This window comes from Phoca vitulina, unplaced genomic scaffold (assembly GCF_004348235.1).
Source record: "Phoca vitulina isolate PV1807 unplaced genomic scaffold, GSC_HSeal_1.0 scaffold11, whole genome shotgun sequence".
NCBI lineage: Eukaryota > Metazoa > Chordata > Mammalia > Carnivora > Phocidae > Phoca > Phoca vitulina.
Genome location: NW_022589714.1, coordinates 34,674,417 through 34,696,949, shown reverse-complemented (window position 1 = coordinate 34,696,949; position 22,533 = coordinate 34,674,417). Strand labels below are relative to the sequence as shown.

Sequence of the window (22,533 nt, the reverse complement as noted above, 5' to 3'; positions counted from 1 at the left end):
ATATATATATAAATATATATTTATATTTATATATATAAAACCGTAAAGAAATGCCAAGGAATGATTTTATCAGTGTCAGGATGATGCCTAGCTCTGGGAGGTGGAGGATGCAGCTAGGGAGAGGCAGACATTTTCCACAGTGCAGGCAGTGTTTTAGTTCCTTCTCTGAGTGGGATTTGCAGGATGATTTTTTTTTAATGTGCATTTATGCTCTATATGCTCTTTATGCACTACTTGTTTCACAAAAATTTTTCAGTTTTCAAAGGAGACTACCCAAGTATGCAAGCTGTAATTTTTACCTAAAGATAAGCAGCACAGAATGCCCGAAGAGTGTCTAAATTCTTACAAAGGAGGACTAGCATTGTAAGAAGCCACTGATGTAAGGATTACAAGGGATGCATGCTTTAACTCGGTTTCCCTTTTTTGGGACCCATTGGTCACTAGGGGTCCAAAGTACATTGACTTGACTCTACTTCTTACAACCAAGAAGGGCTGAGCTAATGTGGACATAAGGAAACCATAGTCAGTGGCAGTGTTCTTACCACCTCTCAAAATAAGCACTTTGCCTGTCCATTTTGTCATCCAAAGTAGTCTGAATTTAGGAGTTCCCTGAGTTTTAATAAAACTTCTCTTCATTCTACCTAAATGCCATTCAAGGTGTCTCAAGAACTACCCTGGCTTCGATAATGTTTCCTTGGAGAGCAGGAGAAAGGTGGGGAGGCATTTTTGCAATTGTCTAGAACTTTTGTTCAGTTGTTTTTCTTTAAACATCATGTATCTTCTGTTACCCTGGACAGTAAGCAGCGCTTCTGAGATGCTGAAAATCATTATTAAGGGATGGCTAAGTGACTGCTTTTTATTTGCTATAACCCAAATATAAGCTATGAGTCAACAAGAAAAAGCAGACCTACAACATTTCCCAGGTGTGTAAGAGTGTTATTTCCTAACTATATTAGAAAAGGCATTACAGTGAATGATTTTACAGTGGCAATGGGATCAGACTATGTGCTACTGGGCTTTTTGGGCTCTTATTTTCTGAGTCAGCAAAATTCCATAGCTAAAGCAGAAGCCAGAGTGTTTGCTTTTTTGCTTGTTTTAAATTATGACACCAATGAGCAGAGGCTGTACCTTTATAACATATTCTATTATCTAATAAGATTAACACTTGACATACTTGAAGAAAAAGAGGGTATAAAAATAGAAAAAAAATATAATGGTTTCACGAAAATGAATTCTAGTGCCTTAGGAAAAAAAATATAAACTAACCCAGGCTGGTGACTCAATTTATTTCATTAACATTACATAAAAATATCTTTTTATACTGGCTTTCTTATTGTATAAAAAATACGCATAAACTAGATCATAGTATATCTGTATGAAAACTCAGGGGCATTTCCTTAATCGTTATAAACTAACATTTTGTGACTGGATACATTCAACTTAATTCAAAAGCTATCTAATAAAGAACACTTATTTTCTACTGTGTCTGGATACTCTAAGAAAGTCAAGTATGAATAAATAGCCTGTCAAGGAGACGGAGCATAAATTAATCAATGAATAAAAAGTCCTTTGGTGTCCTTGTTAGACCACTTAGCCAGACAAATTGATACTGGAAAAAAAATGCACACACTCATGCCTGTGTATATATATTTGTGTATTTGTATATACGATTTTATGACCTTCAGATAATTTAACATCTAGTAAAGAAAAAAAAAAAAAAAAACCTGACTTGTGAAACTAGTAGAGACCATTACTGAGCAATCTAGCACTAAATTTTAGAGTAGATGTACCTTTGTTTTTAAAGAAGAAAAAGATGAGTGTGGGCGGAGATATTTGGAGAAGGCAGAAATTTTCATCCAAGTATGAGGAATGCACAGAATTTACAGAGGTGAAGAGAAGATGACAGATATATTCAGGAACTGAAAGAGCAGGATTAAAGACACAGAAATGAGAAGCATGGGCATTAGGAGGGAATAATAGGAAAAGCCTGGGATTTGAAAAAAAAAATTCTGGAGAGAAAACACGGCAGATTGTGGAAAGCATCAAAGACTGGGCAACAGAGACTGAAGGATTAGACTCCTTCCTCGCTCTGTCACCTGCGGGTTTGCTGGTTGGGGTCAGGGCATTTCCTGTCACTGAGCCAGGGCTCGATCACTCTCCCTAAGGACAAGGTAAACCCTATGTCTATAAAAATTGAATGAGATGACCTCTATGGAAGTGTGTGTTTAACCTGTAAATACCTAAATGAAGGGGATATTATTAAAGATAAGATGACTATCCCTTTTTCCATTTGGTATGTGCTATCACATGTGGAACATATTACTGCAGACACAATGAGGTTTGTAGTTGTTTTAATTAGCTCCATGTAATAGGCTGCTGAAAAGGTAGGGTTAATAACAAAGACAATTTTTCTCTCTATGTAGAGGAACATGCCCAGATGCCTTCACACAAAATAGGCAAGTTAGTTCTGCTGCAGGGGCCACTTGATTGTTTTTTGTTTTATTTTTGTATCATTTGTTTTTCTGGACACTATGGAGCTATCCAAGAAAGCATAGGAGAGATATGGTGGAAAGAATCCTGCAGTCCCATCTGTTATGGGTGAAACTGTGTCCCTCCCAACATTCATATGTTGAAATCCTAATCTCCAGAACCTCAGAATACAAACTTACGTGGAAATAAGGTCTTGCAGGTGTAGTTAACAAAGATGAGGTCACACTCGAATACAGTGGGGCCAAATCCAGTATGACTGGTGTCCTTATAAAAGAGGCAGTGTGGACACACACAGGAAGGATGTCATGTGAACATAAAGGCAGACAACAGGGGGCTGCATCTACAGCCAAGGAACATCAGCAATGCCCCAGAAGCTAGCAGAGAAGCATGGAGCAGATTCCCCCTCACAAGGAACTAACCCGACTTGACATCTTGATGTCATACTTGTAGCCTCCAAAACCATGAGACCATATATCTCTGTCGTTTAAAACACCCAGTTTGTGGTATTTTGTTATGGCAGCCCTAGGAATCTAATACAGTAGAATCAGATTCAGATTCAAACACTGGCTTTATTCTATACCTACTATGTTACTTTTTTTTTTTAAGATTTTATTTACCCATTTGACAGAGAGAGACACAGTGAGAGAGGGAACACAAGCAGGGGGAGTGGGAGAGGGAGAAGCAGGCTCCCCGCAAAGCAGGGAGCCCGATGCAGAGCTCGATCCTGGGACCCCAGGACCATGACCCGAGCCGGAGGCAGACACCCAACGACTGAGCCACCCAGGCGCCCCCACCTACTAGGTTACCTTAATCAAGGTACCCAATGTCTTTCAGTCTGTTTGTTAAACCAACGCAACACTTCCTAACTCACACCTTTGCATGGACCAAGTATATAATATTAACATACTCTGTAAATGATAAAGTGTTATAAACATTTTACATGGCTGGCCATATGAATAAATGAGAACTGAAATTGCTTAATTCCCATGAATTTACAATGCTATATCACAACCACAGAAAAGTGTATATTACATATAAATGTGGCTGAGCACAGTTTAGCTGTTAAATGTGTTAGACACATTAGGTACAAATTTATAGGTATTCTGTATAACAGGGATTCATGTGATATAGCCATGGATAATTTAACCCTATTTGATCCTTTTTTTCCCGATGATGATATGGAACACATTACTACAGCCACTGCAATTGCTGCTGGGATTGAAGACATTCTTGCAGCTCTATTATATGCTGGACAATTATATTTATACATAATATATACATATGTATTATTACACATATGTATAATTACATATACATATGTATACACACACAATTTACACAGGTAAAGGGAAGAAGACAAATATCCAGGAAATTGAAAAAACAGGATCAAAGACATTATTTGCAGGAAAATATATATATTTCTACACACATATAAATATATATATCTCCCTCCAAATAATGTCTTTGATCCTGATGTGTATATATGTATTCTAAATAGGGAGGAACAAAGGAGAGGCAATGAGTGAGTCATGGTCAATAACTCTTTTAAATATATACTCTTTCCTCACAGTATTTGCCTAATCAGAGAAATCTTAGATTTCTTACAAATCTTAAAATCATTATGTTTGAGACCTTTAATCTTGCCTTTATTATTACTAAATATTTGGGGGGGCGCAGAGAGAGGCAGAGGGAGAGGGGAGAACTTTTAAGCAGACAACCCACTGAGCGCAGACCAGATGCAGTGCTGGATCACACAACCCTGAGATCATGATCTGATCCAAAATCAATAGTCCACTGCTTAACCGACTGAGCCACCCAGGTGCCCCTGTCTTTCCTTTTAACATTCATTCTTACTTTAACAGCATTCTTCATTTTCACGTTATCTAATAGACATTCCTTTTGGCACCAATTCATACTGTAGCTTTTCTAATTCCAACTCCAATTACACCAAATACCTCATTTCAGAATGTCTCAGGCCATCACTGTCCTGATAATAAACATTCCCCCAAAATAACCTTCACCAGAACATACTTCTCAGTCACAGGGCTTATCTTAGTCATCAGTCACAGCTACTCCAGAGAGATGTTAGCTGAACTCATTAACTTGCATATCCAGGCAAAGGGAAGTCAGCACCCTTTGACTTTTCGTTTTATCCCCGACACTTTTCTTTTAATGCCAGCACAAGGATTATACTACATCACTACAATTTTTTCAGGCAATACTCAGTTGTTTGAGAACATCACAGTGTTAGAATACTATTTCTTCTTGTGTGGGTCGGGACATGATGTAACAAAAATATGTTTTGTAGTCAGTGTTTTCTACTCCTTAGAATCATAAGAACATTTGTCATATATGAAGGCCTGGTAGAGATAGGATACCATTGTGTAACCATAATATGCTGTTAAAGAGTTACATATTAACTAAAAATTAGTAAGGCATTAAAACTACAGGATCAAAATTATAGGAAAGCAATGATGAGATGCTCATGTTAAATTGTTGGTCTCTAGAGGTACAAATGAGTTTATGTACATTTACGTAACAGAGCTGATAGCTGGGAAATGTTATGCCTTTTAAAAATGTATAAACATTCGGGAAACACTGATTAGCTGATAATTCCCCTGATAAAAATAAGTCCCTCTTTTATCTCTTTCAGAATTTGCTAATTCATTGCCATTTTTATTGTGTATTCATCTAGATAATCTCTCTCTTTCCCTTTTAAATATCCTACTGTAAGGATTCTCACAGTGTGGTTTGGAGAGCTCAATACCGAGGACCCAGAAGATGAAAACTATCTTCATAATAATATTAAAACATAATTTACCCTTTCAATCTCATTTTTTCATCAATATATAGTGGAATTTTCTAGAGGCAACCTAGCATGTGATATTGTAACCTAATAAAGAAGCAAATATGATAATCTGTCTTCTGATAGGCCACACATTAATAAGGTTTGCAAAGATATAAAATGACATTCTTTTCACTAATCTTTTCATTTTGAAAAACAAGCATATTTATTAAAACACATTAATTGTATTAGTAACAAACTATAGAAATGATCCCTGAAAGTATAGTCTTACATTAATTGTATTAGTAAGTAATGGGTTTATGTTAAATGAGTACTTTTTAATTCTAATTTCTAGTATAGTATGTATAACTTAAATTCTTTGGGTTTCTTAGTACTATTTTATATTATAAAGAATACTGAGGTTAACATGTTTGAGAACCGTGTTAGAGAATACACCAGAGATGTTTTATTTTTCTTTCTTTGTCCCCAGAGAGTCATTAGCTGAGGAAGAGTTAGCCTAGTAAGCCCTCCCATTCTGACCCCAGCAGCGGGAGAAAAAGAGTTAAGCACTGGCATGTATCTTAGAGTATCAAGGGACCTGCCCCTTTGCTCCTATTCCCCCCTTCATATGAGATCTAACAGGGGTCAAGGCAATGGGAAAAACCCCAGATAAATTTGAGGGGTGGTGAATTCCATACCAAGAGGGTTTCTATTTTGACTTCACTTGATTTATATACTCCTCATGGCCATCCCTTTATTTTTACTGTCAATGGTATCACAGTATTTTGTTGTTTAGACTAATGTAATACCCTACTATGTGGCTTTCTGGACTAAAGTCTCTTCCCTCTCATCTAGTAATTACCCCAAATTGGACTTTGTCAGGGACATTCTTATTCAGAAATATCAATGATTCCCCCATGGCCTGCAGTAAAAGTCTAAACATCTTGGAGTCTTGGTATCACAGATTTTTCAATCTTTAGGGAACACAGAAATCATCAGACTGAAGCCTCAGATGTTCTAAAACAAGAAATTGAAGTCTGCAAGTGACATAGCTCCGTTGTGGTAATAGGAGCAATAACAACAATCAAAATGGGAATTGTAGTTGAGTCTGTATCTGACATTTGTGGTCCTACAAAATATCCTAATTCACATTTCCAAAAATGTCTACTTACCAACATAGTATTTCTACTTCAGCTGCACTACTCTTCTCATTGTCCTCGAAACATACTATGTAAATTTCTACCACTGCCCATTTAATTCTCTCAGGTGTGATATTCTCCTCTACTCTCTATACCTACCTTCCAGGATTCCTCAAAGTCAGGTCTTCCCATTGTCTTGGACCTATTCAGCTCAAATAATCTCTTCTTGGTGTTCTGGTTATATTTTTCTATGAATAGCACGTGTTGTCTTCATATAATATATTGCCATGCACAATGCTATATTTTTCTGTGTATCATTTCTTAATGTTACATCTTATGATTTTATTTCATGTTGAGCACATGCAGGATATTTAATTATATCTGCTTATTATAGAGGCTCTTTTCTACCACATTAGAGAGCAAATAATATATTGACTGTATCTTTTCATTTATAAGAATACATTTACTAGCCTATTAAAAAAGATTAGATAAATAGCATTCATTAAGTCTACAATTGACTTCCTTAAAGATTTCTGAAGCATTTTTTAGTCTCATTGATCCTTATGTCATTCCTAAGGTTGCCTCTACATGCAAAATCAATTCAACTGCAGTGATGAGTGAGATTTAAAACCATTAAATAAATATGAAAGAATTTTGAGTTAGCTTGATCTGAGCTTAGAATATTATAACAATGTGAAGTCAGAGGGAAGACTTTATAGTTCAGAGGGGATGAGCACATATATATATTTTCAAAAGCAATCACTTGAGATATCCAGCAAAAAGAGAGTAGCTAATTCAAGTTCACTATATCACCTAATAATGAACTTCTAAATGAAGATCTTAATCCCTCTGCCTGCTTGCCCTCATTCCATCTATCTGAATACTCAACAGATGATGGCATTGGTCCACATTAGTGATATGGAGCACCTTGACTGGCTCTGGGGCCCTTTCTCCAATTCTGTACAAAGATGCAAAATAAACTTTGGGGAGTATATAAGTAGAATCAAGGCTGCATAATCCCTGCCCAATTCTTGCCAGCTTTCTCATTGGTTTCTTGCTTATTTCAACATATATGCAATTCTTCCCAATTACAAAGATGATGAAATATTTGCATCATTGAAAGTAAAAAGACAAATACTTTTTTACTCTCCCCAAAAGTTAAGTTTGCTAAACATTTTATTGCAATAAATAATGATGCTTACCTCATAGAGAAAAATTTTACTATGAAAATTCAATTGCCATTCCTCTGCAGAACTGGGTAGAAGAAAGATTATTGACTTAGGGCCTAGCTAGTTCTAAATATAAAGCCTTCCTCCCCAGCTTGTAAGATGCATTACCTTGAGCAAATTTTTTTTTTTTTTTATTCCCACCCAGTCACCTACCTCTTTGTCTGAAATAGTGATTTCATAAAGGGTTGTTTGGGGAAATACGGTAAATAATAAAAGCAGTTAGCACAAAGGAATACTTTGATAAATATTAATTACTACCCCTTACACTCATCACTGCCCATCACCTGGATCTCACACTAACCATAACCTTTCTTAACACTTTTTATCAAATATACGATATCTGAAAACATCATAGGGCACTATATTCAATTCCATAAGAGAACTGGTATCATGTAGAGAAACTTTTGATCACAGTTCATTACAATAGTCCAACCTATTTCTGTCAACTTTGAGGGATGAGCACCCTGCTGATCTTTTGATTATATAAGATCAATAGAATCTTTAATGTATGCTTAATACCTTCAGGTCCCATAAGTTATCTCTGAGAAAATCAGTAGAAGCTATTCATCAAGGCCCAAAAATGGGTAGTGCCAGAACAAGGAGGGTTCAGAGAGCTGATTCTGATATTCAATCATCATTAATTCCCTCCTTGGAAAATGTGGAAAATTCTGAAATAATTTTAGTATTGTCATAGACTGGTGCCATCCTTTATCGTTGAGAAGATTACCCTGTTAACAGTGAGCATTTCCCATAATGTGCAGGAAAAATTAGGGCCTAAACAGGTATGTTTACTGAGTCCATTATCTGTTATCTGTGTCCTTAATTAAGGTAATTCCTTGACTCTGTAGCAAAGGTATTTGTCATTTCTCTCCCATTTTAAATTGATGGATGCTACAAAATGCAGTATATGTGTGTTCATTATGTGCATTTAGAATATTTCACTGTACCTTCCACTGACAGTAATTGAATAAAATGACCTTATGCAGAGAGATCTGGCTTCGGTTTAGTCATAGTCTAATGATTCAGTTTGATGTCATGCCACTTATTTTGTTTAAAATAGTCTTCAGACTGTGTGATTTGGAGTCAAATGGGCTAGTTATCTGGCATGCTTATCCAATTTTATTTCCCTCAGTTCTTTATAAAGTATATTTCATTAACATGTACCTAACACTGCACTTGTATTTTCTATTTCACACCTCTCTCATCTATGTGCAGGAAGGCTGGTATGCCATGCTACTTAAATTAGGTATTTGCAGTATGGTGGTGTTAATGAAGCTCATGTCATAATTTCATTCCCCACTCAGAATCTAAAAAATAACATATCTGTGTTCTGAAGACAGACTGCAAATGTAACCATAGCCACACATTTGATATGGCAGGGGGCCACACAGTTAAAACTTTTACTTTTAGAGAAAAATAACTCAAACATCCATCCTGATTAGAATGATCAGGCTTTGCACAGTAGACTCCTCCAAAGTGGAGGAATGTCAAAGTTTTTGGGGTGAAGTGTTTCCTCAAAATGATACCTGAAATTTCTTTCATAGGATGCTGAATCATTCATTCCAAATTTAAAGATAAAATTAAATGGCAGATTCCTCCTGGGATAATAAGCACAGGGACGAAGTTATTTCACATATTCATTGATTTCAAACACCTGGCAAACCAGACAGACAAAACCACTGAGCTAGCTACTAGAAAGATGCAGTCCAAACTGGTGATGGGAGAAGATTTAATATATATGTTGTTCAGTGCTTTTACTATTACTCAGAAAAAGGACGTTCAACTTATTTTATAGTAAGTCAATTTGCAATAATAAAACTGTTTGATATTACAAGCTAAATTTTAAAACATACATACCTATGACTTATCAGTTGTACCCCTAGGCATATATCCATTTAAAATCACTGTGCATGTTCACTTAAAAACATGTACAAGTTTGTACCATAACCACATAGCCACATCCCAATAACAGAAAACTCAAAACAGCCAAAGTGTCCAGCAAACTTAGAATGGCATATTCATAAAATGGGATATTCTACAATCATGGAAGTGATCTACTAATACACCTAGCAATTTGAAAAAAATATATTACGTGCATAATGCTGACCAAAGCAAGAACCACATACAATATAATGCATTTGTACAAACTTCAAAATATCTACAACTATACTATTTAAGGTTGAAAGTTTATGAAATAAAATTCTAAGTTATTTTCTAGAATTGTATAAAAATAAAGAACTCAGATTAGTGGTACGGGGAGGGGTAGTGATTAGAAGGGGTATAATGAGATTAAGAATTCCTCTTAATCTCAGGAAACAAAGTGGGAGGGATTGGGTGGCTGGGTGATAGACATTGGGGAGGGTATGTGCTATGGTGAGCGCAGTGAATTGTGTAAGACTGTTGAATCACAGACCTGTACCTCTGAAACAAATAATACATTATAAGTTTAAAAAAAAAAAAAAAAAGATGATAGCAGGAAGGGAAAAATGAAGGGGGGGAAATCAGAGGGGGAGATGAACCATGAGAGACTATGGACTCTGAAAAACAAACTGAGGGTTCTAGAGGGGAGGGGGTGGGGGGGTGGGTTAGCCTGGTGATGGGTATTAAGGAGGGCACGTACTGCATGGAGCACTGGGTGTTATACACAAACAATGAACCATGGAGCACTACATCAAAAACTAATGATGTAATGTATGGTGATTAACATAATAAAAAAATGATAAATTTTTTAAAAAGGGGGTATAACGAAAGATTCTGAGATTCTGTGATAATTTCTTTTGTTAGACTAATTGTGCCCATATAGTACTCACTTTGTGATCTATCATTTAGCTATATATTTTTGAGCTGGACTTTTCTAAATGTGTGATAGATCTCACATATCTAAAGCGTAAGCCATTTTCATATATTTATTTTCCAAAATCCCTTCAGAGGTGAGGGTTGAATGGTTTATGTTTTCAGAGACACTATGAAAATGAAGAAACATATTATACAGAGGGGTAATAAATGTTTTTGTTATTTAGCTGCCATGCAAAATTTCAAATCCTGTGTGTGTGTGCCTGCACACGTATGTGCATATATAAATGGTGCTATTTGGTAACTATCAGAACGATCTGTAGCATATGCAAAATCTGAAATTTAGAACTATGTATCACAACTCTACATGTTACACGGTGGGCTAATTTGAAGCAGACAACTATGTCACAGAACTCTCCTATGAATAATTTTTATAAAGAAACTATTACTCTAAACTCACATTTTACTTAAATTGAGATGGAGCATATTATCTGGTTTTTGTCTGGTATATGCTGAATCCTGCCAGTTTTCCTTATCTGATATGGTAGTTGACTTTTTATAAGCTTTTGCTATGTGGTTATTTTTATTTTTTGAAAATTGAAGCGGAATAGAAACAAAACAAAAACTTAGAAACTCAAAGTCAACTTGGTGTCATGTTTCCTGAAGTAGGAGGTTGAGAGCAGTATCACACTGACGTTTCACTCCATGTTGACCTTCCACTGCTTATCAGTCACATCCATATTTAGGTCTGCTTACATTGCCTCCTCGGGGGCATCCAAATCTCTAAATATCGCCTCCCTATCTCAACATTTCCTATTGACTTTTCCTAATCTTATTATTTCTGCTGATATTTACTCTGCATGCCATTTCTGCTTTCCCAGCACAATACACTGATGTTCACCCCTGAGGAATCCTTACCTTACCAGCCTAAGCAAATGAAATTAGGGAAGCAAGGTGGTCAGGCCTAGATCCTGACCAAACAGAAGAACAAGCATCTACCTGGAGGGCACAGTAAAGAATTTAAGCTGAGATAAACATTTAAAGACAGTACTGACCACAAGGACTCAAGACTGGTTTTGTTTGGTTTTATTATTTTTTTTTATTTTTAAAGATTTTTAACAATTTTTTTATTTATTTGACAGAGAGAGAGACAGAGAGATAGAGAGCACAAGCAGGGGGAGCGGCAGGCAGAGGGAGAGGGAGAAACAGGCTCCCTGCTCAGCAGGTAGCCCAACGTGGAGCTCGATCCCAGGACCCCAGGATCATGACCTGAGCCAAAAGCAGACACTCTTAACTGACTGAGCCACCCAGGTGCCCCTTGTTTTTTTTTTAAATAAGGTACCCGGTTTAACCATAAGGAGAATCAATCACTAAAAATCTTATGATAAAACCAGAAATCTTTTTTTTTTTTTTTTTTTAACAATTTGGTGAAGAGCAAAGACTATGATCTTTGATTTCATATAGGACTAGGGTCACATCCAAGCTCTAACATTTCATGGTAGTACCTTAGCTCCCACAAACTCTAGTGTTTTTATTTGTAAAAGAGCTAGTAATCCTTGCAAGCTTATCCTTAAACAAGATTTTGGATGTAAAGGGCCCTGCATTTATTTCGACATTAATAAAGGTTAACTATTATTATTGCCACCACTGTCCTATTTCCTTTGACACTCCTAACCTCTGTATCTGATCTTACAATATCCCTTTCCTCACAACAAGGGAAGTCACGGAAGTTTGCATTTCTTTGCAATGAGTATAGAGGAGGCATTGGCTTTCTAAGGCTTTCATGGTGCATCATAAGTTAATGAAGCGGAGGACAGAGTGAAGACAGGATAAAGAAAGGAAGGTGAGGGTGTAAAACAAAGGATGGTAAAGATGGACAGATAGATGGATGAATAAGTAAAAGCTATGTGTAGGCCTCCTGTTAAGATACACTTGTGCTGAAATGTGGCTTTGCTTCTGTATTTGAAGGCTGCAAATCTCCCAAATCCATATTAACATTTGAGTTCAGGAAATGATTAGGCAAGCTTTAGTTTTTGGATTCTGTATTCCATGACTTTATATATGAGAGGTTTTTTTTATTATGTTATGTTAATCACCATACATTACATCATTAGTTTTTGATGTAGTGTTCCGTGATTCATTGTTTGCATATTCCACCCAGTGCTCCATGCAGTACATGACCTCTTTAATACCTATCAGAGCACGACACTGTAACTGTATTTTTAAAATATAAAATCCATAAAAATATAAAAATGATATAAAAAGACATAATGAAAAACAATGTTTTCTCACCACCTCCTTCCCTAGCTCCAGTTTTATTTTCCTATAAACACTTTGTTACTTTAAATATTTCTTTTGAGGTGCACCTGGGTGGCTCAGTCATTAAGCATCTGCCTTCGGCTCAGGTCATGATCCCAGGGTCCTGGGATCAAGCCCCGCATCGGGCTCCCTGCTCAGCGGGAAGCCTGCTTCTCCCTCTCCTACTCCCCCTGCTTGTGTTCCCTCTCTCGCTGTCTCTGTCAAATAAATAAAATCTTTAAAAAATAAATATTTCTTTTGATGTCTACCTTCAGTATTTAATAGTATTTATATCACCTTTTTTGATTTCTCAATTTTAGTCATATATTTTCTTCTTTTTTAATTTAAAAATAAATTTTATTTTTTTCTAAGATTTTGTCAGAGAGAGCACAAGCAGGGGGAGAGGCAGGCAGAGGGTCCTGGGATCATGACCTGAGTGGAAGGCAGATGCTTAACCAACTGAGCCACCCAGGTGTCCCTATTGTCTTCTTCCTAAAACTATTTAGAATTTCGGTCACTGATGATGCCATCTCTACCATCTATCCATTTTTCTTCCAAATAGTCGTATTATTACTTTTAGGTCCAATTTGGGTTACCTCTATAACATTTATATTTTTATTTTGTAATTCCCAACTACTTAGAGTCCTAAATTTTTTATCTATCCTCTTAAATTCACCCTCCAGACAACTTCCTAAAAAAAAAAAGGCTTGTGGAAAATCCATTATTTGACTCATTATATATTCCCAAATACCTGTTGTCAGCCCCCACTCATGTATAAAAGCATAACTAGCTGTAGAATTACAAATCAAAATCATTTTCCACCAGAAATTCAAAAGACTGATTTCATTGTGTTTTAGCTTTGATTCTTGCTATTGAAGTCTTATGCCAATGTAGATCCTATTCCCCTGCAGATGTCCTTTTTTTTTTTCTTTTCCTTTTTGGAGCTTTATATAATGTTATTGTATTCCTCAGTCTCTCACAGGAATATATCTAAGTATCCAAACACCCCCACTCTATTTGCTGAGTAATTGGTGGGTCTTTGCAACTTGAAATATCGGTATTTTAACTCCAGAGCATTCTCCAATAGTGTACTCTCTCCTGTTGTTTTCTGATCTTTTTTCTGTTTTCTCTTTAATCAGATGATGGAAATTTGTATTATTCCTCAGTGTCTATTTACTTCCCTATTTTCAATTTCCGCCTTTTTGTTCTTCTTTCATAGGCACTCTGTCTTCCTAAACTTAGAGTCTTTTTTTTTTTTTTAATTTCAGAAATCAATGTTTAGTTTTTAAAAGCTTTTTATTGTGGGTGTCCGGGTGGCTCAGTCAGTTAAGCATCTGACTCTTGATTTCAGCTCAGGTCATGATCTCAGGGTCCTGGGATGGAGCTCCACATTGGGCTTCACACTGGGCATGGAGTCTGCATAAGATTTTCTCTCTCTCCATCTCCCTCGCCATGCTCTAAAAAAATTAAATAAAATTTAAAAAGCTTTTTGTTGTTCATAAGTTGTTCCTTTTATTTTCTTGTTTTATGCATGAGTGAGAGTAGAGTCTCTGTATACATACCAATTTTTCAAAAATTGTTTTATGTGCCTGAATTTATTTTATGGTCATTTTCAACTATTTCCTCCCCCCCTTTAGATATTCCTAATTATTGACAAGCTTTATTTCATGTTTAAAGACAATGAAACAGAAAAGATAATTGTGAGAAATAATTGTATGGATGAGGTTTGTTAACTAACAGATTTTGATGACTTTCTGAATGAAGAATTCATTCAATTTTCACCAGTCATAGCTCCCCCTATTCAATTCTAGTCCCTCAGATAGTTGAAATTCCTTGTCTGCTACTTACAACTTTCTATTCCATTTTGCTGTAGAAATATCCTTATATATTTATCATTTTAATTGGGTAATTGGTGGGAGTGGAGATTCATGTTTTTGATAAAGCTATTATTTGAAACTCAAAATCACTAAAGTATTTTAAGGTTTGTACGCATAATTAAGATAAATATGCTAAATATAAAACCAGTGGAGCCTTTAAGTTATTATTTACTATGCATTTTACATGTAATTTATTTTAGTGTTTATTAGTCCTAAATTTCAGGAAAGAAAGTAAGCTCCAAGAGATTATATAAATTCATCAAATTCACAGAAGTAGTAAACAATAGACCTAGGATTCAAAAACTCAGTTTTGTTTCTGTGAAAAGTCCAAGCTCTTTTTACCATCTCAAACGGTTGTGTATGTACCAGCCTTGGGAAACATTGTCATCATATTGAGTGGGGGTTGGCGATTTTACCTCCATGAGACATTTAAGAATTTCTGGAGGTATTTTTTATTGTCACAACTGTGGCATTCTAGCATCTCCTGTGTAGAGGCTGGGGATGCTGCTAAATATCCTACAATGCCCAGGATAGTTCCCACTACAAAGAATTATCTGCCCCAAATTATCAACAGTATTGAGGTCAACAAATCTTGGTCTAGTTAGAATGGGAATGTTTACAGAAATTAGCAATTTAGGGCACCTGGGTGGCTCAGTCAGTTAAGCATCTGCCTTTAGCTCAGATCCTGATCCCAGGGTCCTGGGAGCAAATCCCAGGTTGGGCTCCCTGCTCCACAGGGAGTCTGCTTCTCCTGCTGTCCCTCCTCCCACTCATTCTCTCAATCTCTCTTGCTCGCTCTCTCAAATAAATATTTAAAAAAAAAAAGAAATTAACAATTTATAACAACAAAATATCAACTTCCAACTTGGAGTTTTTAGTCTTTAGAACACAATATTGTTAACATATAAACCACTATGTTAGGGGAAAGTCACTTAAAAAAAATCATGGTGGTGACCCCAATTATTTGACAATGGTACACGAAATATAAAATTCTGGAGATACTGTGGACTTAAAATCATATGACTAAATTCTATAATCCTCCTCCTTTTAAATATGGTCTTTTTATTTGATGATGCGAAACTTTAGAGAAGCCGTGAAAAGGAAGATCTGAGGAAAGACTGTGCTATTTTACTAATATTAAACCTAAAGAAAGCCATCAAGAGTAACCACACTTGCTGGTTTAAAGATGTCAAAAATAACGTCAAAATACATGCTGTCTCTCACCTCTGATGCTATAGGAGAATCTAAATCTTTCCAAGATATGTCAACTCAACCATTAATTCTACAGCTAATGTTCCCTTCCCCACAACTGGTTGGGCAGTTTACCACATAACACAGAGCCAATGTCTGCCTGCCTGATGTTTTCCCACTCTAGCTGGGAAGCCAGCTTCCCAAAGAGCAAGTCCTACTGTAATGAGGGGAAACCGTATCTACCAAGCTGTCCATCTGGCAGAGCTGTTCAGCTGTCTTCAGTCTTTCTACAAATGTGCATTCCACACAGCTCCAGTTATGAAGAGGGGAAAAAAATAAAGTTTTTAGCAGAGGATTTTTTAAAAATAGCGTAACTTTAAGCAGGTCAAAAATGAATTTCCATTAAATTCTACAAAGAGGCACTTAAGGTTTTCCTGAGAGTCACACTCTCCGAAAATTCCTGTGTCATAAGTTTATTATCTGCCCTAAGCTATTTTGAGGAATCTATATTTTAAAAGTGTTGTGATTCACATTAAAACTTTGGTTAAATATGTATCTTCAGTTAATGTTTTCTTAAAATAGGCTTTCGAAAAATATAAAGGATATTTCTTTATGTTGTGGTTTTTACCTCAAAACTGTAATGTAATTAACATTCATGAAAAGTGTTTTCTTCACATGGTTTATGGGCAATTTAAACAGATAAAGTGGGGGGAAAAACAAATCTTAGAGTACTGTGTGTTAATGCTACAGAAGGAGTATGAAACAGGAAAGATACAAGGGAGATTCATTAATCTACCCCTGGAGGGTAAGTGAAGTCTTCTAAGAGGAGATAATCACTGAAATGATTCATAAATAACAGTTGGGATTTAGATGGTCAGAACAAAGAAAAATTGATTTTAGGTCATATAAACAGCAGGAACAAAGACACAAAACAGTACAGGATGATATTTCAACTCTAACATTGAGGAACGGGTTTACTTTCAGGGTAAGTTCATAAGTTTAATTATTACTTGCATAACACAAACAACAAGCATTTGCAATGGCTTCAATGCCAAAAATATCCCTCTCCTTTTTTTATCTATTGCCTTAAGTAATTTGGGGTCTACAATGACATACATTTGTCATGTTGAATAATATACTTACATTTATTAAATTTTGAAACAGTAGATGAAAAATTAGATTAATGGTCAAGAATGAGTTTGCTCTCCTTCCATTCTACACTCTTTACAAGTATAACATTCCTTTTTAGAACATTTGTTAATGTGTCTTGAATGACAAGTGAAATTTACATGCCAAATTTATGATGGTGGTTTTGAATCCTCATTCCTGAAACTATTCTTCAGCTTGTTAAAAATAGATATAGATATACAGATATAGATATATAAACACACATACACAAAATTCTAATTTGATGTGATATTCTCTTTCATGAGACACTTTAAGAACAGTTTACATCTATGTATTCATGATGTGACACCTACTGGTCAGGTTGTACTTGATCTGTTTGTATATATTTATGCCAAAATCCCACTGTCTTGAATACTGTAGTGTTCACCCTCTAACTTCATTCTTTTTTAGAGGCATTTTGGCTACTCTAGCCTTTACAAAAATGCCCGCTGTGATTGTGATTGAAATTGTATTGAATCTATAGATTAAGAAAAATTGATAGCTTTACAACATTGATGCCTTTTACTCAAGAACACAGTTTTATAACCCTTTAATTCAAGTTTTTTTCTTTTAATTTCTTTCATGTATATTTTGTAGTTTTCAATGCACAGGTCTTTCACACCTTTGTCAAACTTATACCTAAGTATTTCATCTTTCTGATGTTATTATAATTTTTACTATGTATTTTGATTGTTTCATGCTAGTATGCAGAGATACGATTTTGGTATATTCACCTTGACCTGGTAAACTTTGTAAGCTCATTTATTATTTCTCGAAACGTTTTTGTGATTTAAATTAAAAGTTTACATAGATAATTTCATGTCATCTGTGAAGCAAATCAATTTTACTTCTTCCTTTCCAATCTACATGGTTTTTTGTTTTGTTTTTGTTTTTTTTTCTTACCTTACTGCACTGGCTAAAATTTCCTATACAATTCTGAAGTGGTAAGAATGACATCCTTGACTTGTTTCTGATATTTGGGAGAAAGTACTCAGTTTTTCAGCATCATACAGGGTTTAAACTGTAGGGGTTTTTTTGTTACTATTTTTTTGTTTTGTTTTGTTTTTAATATAGATATCTTTATTGGGTTAAGGAAGTTCTCTTCTATCCCTATTTCTGAAGTATTTTTTTTACCTAAAAATGTTGTATGTTGTTAAGTGTTTTTCTGTATCTGTTGAGATGAACTAATGCTTTTTGTTAATAAAATGGATTTTCAAGTATTAAACCACTCCTAGAACAAACTACACCTGATTATGATATCTTAACTTCTTATATTTGGTTGAATTTGATTTGTTATAAATGTGTTTAAAAGTTTAAATATATGGTTATGAATCTATGGTCTATGTCATTTTCATTTCTTGAAATGCATTTTTCTAGATTTCGTATTTGGGTAATGCAGGCCATTATATAGTGGTTTGGTATTTCTTCTTCTTCAATACTCTGGAAGAGTTTGTGTATTATATATTCTTTAAATATTGGTTTTAGTTCATTTGTGAAGTCACCTGGGCTGGTAGTTTTCTTTGTGGGAATTTTAACTAAATATTCAAATTATTCAATAGGTATGGAACTATTCTGCTTTTCTATTTTTCATTGAACTTTGGAAATTTATATATTTGAATAAATTTCATCTGTTATCAAATTTATTAATAAAACGTTTTTTCAGAATATTCTATCATCCTTTCTAATTTGTTGCTCTGTAGTGATGTCATCTCTCATTCTTTATATTGTTAATTTGTGAATTTTATGTTTTGTCTTGGTCAGACTCTAGAAGTTTATTAAGTTTATTAATATTCTTAAAGAACTAACTTTTGGTTACATTGATTTTCTCTTTGTTTTCCATTTTGATTATTTTTTTTCTTTTGCACTGATCTTTTTCCTCTTGTTTCATTTATATTTATTATGCTATTATTTTTGCAGTTTCTTAAATAGCTGAAGTCATTGACTGAAAGAACAATTTTTAATAAATCCACTAAATCCTATATTTTCCTCTAAGCACAGCTTTTGTGGCATCCTATAAATTTTGATTTGTTGTTTTTTTTTTTTTGAGCTCAAATTATTTTCTAATATCTGTTTTTTTCCTTTAATTCATAGCTTATTTAGAAGTATGTTGTTTCCAATAGTTGAGGAAAATGTTAGGTGTGAAGTAAATCCTTTTAAATTCAATATAAGACTTACTTTATGAATCAAAATGTAGACTATTATAAATATTTCATGTGTACTATAAAAAAGACTTTCGTTTGCTATTGTTGATGAAGTGTTCTATAAATAACAATTATCTCATTAGTCAATAGTGTTATTAAATCTTTTATAGCCATATTTATTTTGTGTACTCATCCTGTCAATTATTGAGAGAAAGCTATTAAAATTTCTATTATTTGTAGATTTGTCTTTCTCTTTACAGTTCTTAGAATTGCTATTCCATATACTTTAAAGCTTTACCATATTAAAACATTATTTTTGGATATTTTATTACTATATTTTGAATGCAATGTGATATGTATTTTTTATATACAATAAATTTTGCTTAAAAAAAAAGATGCACAACATAAAAAAAATCTTAATTGAAAACCTTATCATAGTGGAGTCTTGGAATACCCCCTACATAATGCTGGGCCATTTTTAAGCTTATTTAAATAAAAAGTATACAATTTAAAAATTCTAATTTGGCTAAGGGAGGATATTCTTTCACCAGAAAAATTTAAGAACATAAGGTTTACCTCTATATATTCATTGCATGATTTTTGCCAGTCAAGTTGCTCTTCACTGGTGGTTTTGACTGCTCTTCAGAAAACCTTGCTTTAAACCTCCCATAGTCCCACTGATCGGTGTCGGAGTGGACACTAACGACTATCCCTACAACTCCTGTTTCTTCAGTATAACATATACAGACTTTTGTAGCCTATAAGGGAAAACTTTCACTGAAGACTCCTTTCAGTCAGCAGGAAATATGGCAGAGTAGGAGGACCCTAAGCTCAGCTCCTCCCATGGATACAACTAGGTAACACCAACATCACCATAAATAACTCAGGAAATACCCAAAAGACTGGCAGAAAAAACTCCACAACTAAAAACAGCGAAGAGGACACAAAGAAGGTAAGAGGGGCAAAGACATGCTCTAGGAGTGAAATGGACCTTGGCCATCCCTGGTGGGGAGGGATTTGGTTGTATAGAGAAGGACAGAAAACAGACTTCCACACCAGGGAGACCACAAACAGGGAGGACAAATCTCTGTAATATTTACCTTTAAAAGTGAGAGGGGCTGAATTTTGTGAATTCTTAAAACCAGTTGGACTTGAAGCCTAGAATTTTAAAAATTGGCAGCTCAGCTCTGGGAGAGCCTGGAAGACATTAGGAAACAGAATCCCTGCCCTTTTTAAAGAGGCAGCATGACAAACACCCCATGGAAAAAAACTTACAAATAGCAGTCTGAAAAATGCTTGGGACAGATGGTAGGGAGAGTGATTTGTTCATCTCAGAGCATAGCCCAGAAAGACAGGAATCATGGGGAGACCCCTCCAGCAACACAGGAGCGGACAGTCACCATTCCCCCCCACCCACGCCCAGCATAAACAATGGCCACCTATGGGAACCAGTGTGCACCAACACTACCTAACTTGCTTGCATCAAGTCTATCCACCACCTCACCACTCTTTGGAGGAAACACCCTTCCCAGTCACACACCCTAGTCCCAGCACTGTGGGCCCCGCCCTCAGAAAACTTGTGCAAACCCTGCCAACACATCTCCTGACCCCCATGTTTTGTGGGACCTCATTTCTAGCAGTGGCAGAAGAAGGTCACATTTTGCATGCAGACCACCACATGCCCTGCTGCCTTCAACAGGCAAAGAGAGTCTCTGTAGGCAACTGGAATGAAGGGAAAAAAAGAGGTCAAGACTCAATAGCAGAGCATATAAAACACATATAGGAGATATTCCCTGAAGTGCCAGGCCCTGGAGAACAGGAGTGATTGTACTGCAGGGCACTAAAGGACCTCTTCTTCATAAGGCTACTGTCACCAAGAGCAAGAGAAGTAGCTGACTTTCCTAACACAGAGAAACAGACACAGAAAGTTAGACAAAATGAGGAGACAAAGAAACATCTCTGAAATGAAAGAACAGGACCAAGCCAAGAGACCAAAGAGACCAAGAGCAGGATACCAAAGTGAAACAGATATCAGTAATATGCCTGATAGAGAATTTACAGTAATGATCATAAAGATACTCATTGGACTTGAGAAAAAAGTGGAGGACATCAGTGAGGCCCTTAACACAGAGACAAAAAAGAAGCAAATACAGATCAAGAACACAAGAAATGAACTTAAAAATACACTTAAGGGAATAAATAGAAGGCTAGATGAAGCAGAGGAACGAATTTATGTCCTGGAAGACAGAGTGATGGAAAGTAACCAAAGTGAACAAAGGAGAGCAAAGAAAATTATGCAAACTGAGAATAGTTTTATGGAAATCTGTGACTCCATCAAGCATAACAACATTCAAATTATAAGGATCTCAGAAAAAGAGAAGAGAGATAAGGAGGAAGAATATATATTTCAAGTAATAATAGCTGAAAATTTCCCAATCTGGGGAAGAAAACAGAGATCCAGATCCAGGAGGCACATAGATCCCCCTAAATATTCAACCCAAGGAGGTCCACACCAAGACACATAGTAATTAAAATGGCAAAAAAAGTAGCAATAAAGAAAAAAAAAAAAAGGAGCAAGAGAAAAGATAGTTAAATACAAGGGAAACCCATAATGATCTCAGAACATAAATAAAAAATAAATAAATAAATAAATAAACAAAACAAACATCTAGGAAAAACTTAACCAAAGAGGTGAAAGATCTATACTCTGAAAACTATTAAATACTGATGGAAGAAATTCAAGATGACACAAAATAATGGAAAGACATTCCATGTTCATGGGTTGGAAAAACAAAAATTGTTAAATGTCTATACTACCCAAAGAAATCTACAGATTTAATGCAATCTCTATCAAAATACCAACAGAATTTTTCACAGAACTAGAACAATCCCAAAATTTCTATGGAATCACTAAAGAACTCAAATAGCCAGACCAATCTTGAAAAAGAAAAACAAAACTAGAGGTATCACAATTCCAGATTTCAAGTTATATCACAAAGCAGTAGTAATTGAAACAATATGGTACTGGTATAAAAATAGATACATAGACCAATAGAATAGAATAGAAGACCCAGAAATAAACCCACAGTTATATGGTCAATTAATCTTTGACAAGGGATGAATGAAAATACAATGGGAGAAAGACAGTCTTCTTCAACAAATGGTGTTTAAAAAACTGGGCAGCCACATGCAAAAGAATGGAACTGGACCACTTTCTTTTACCACATACAAAAATAAACTACAAATGGATTAAAAACCTAAATGTGAGACCTAAAACTATAAAAATCCTTGAAGACACCACAGCCAGTAATCTCGGACATGAACTATAGCGAAATTTTTCTAGATAGGTCTCCTGATGCAAGGGAAAATAAAGCAAAAATAAACTACTGGGATTGCATCAAAATTAAAAGTTTGTGCATAGTG

The 22,533-nt window shown here is 35.3% G+C and overlaps 1 pseudogene; it reads right to left on the bottom strand.

Annotated features, from left to right (window-relative positions):
* Positions 1-5,495: 5,495 nt before the first annotated feature.
* LOC116635934 lies at positions 5,496-5,565 on the bottom strand (annotated as a pseudogene).
* Positions 5,566-22,533: the final 16,968 nt, after the last annotated feature.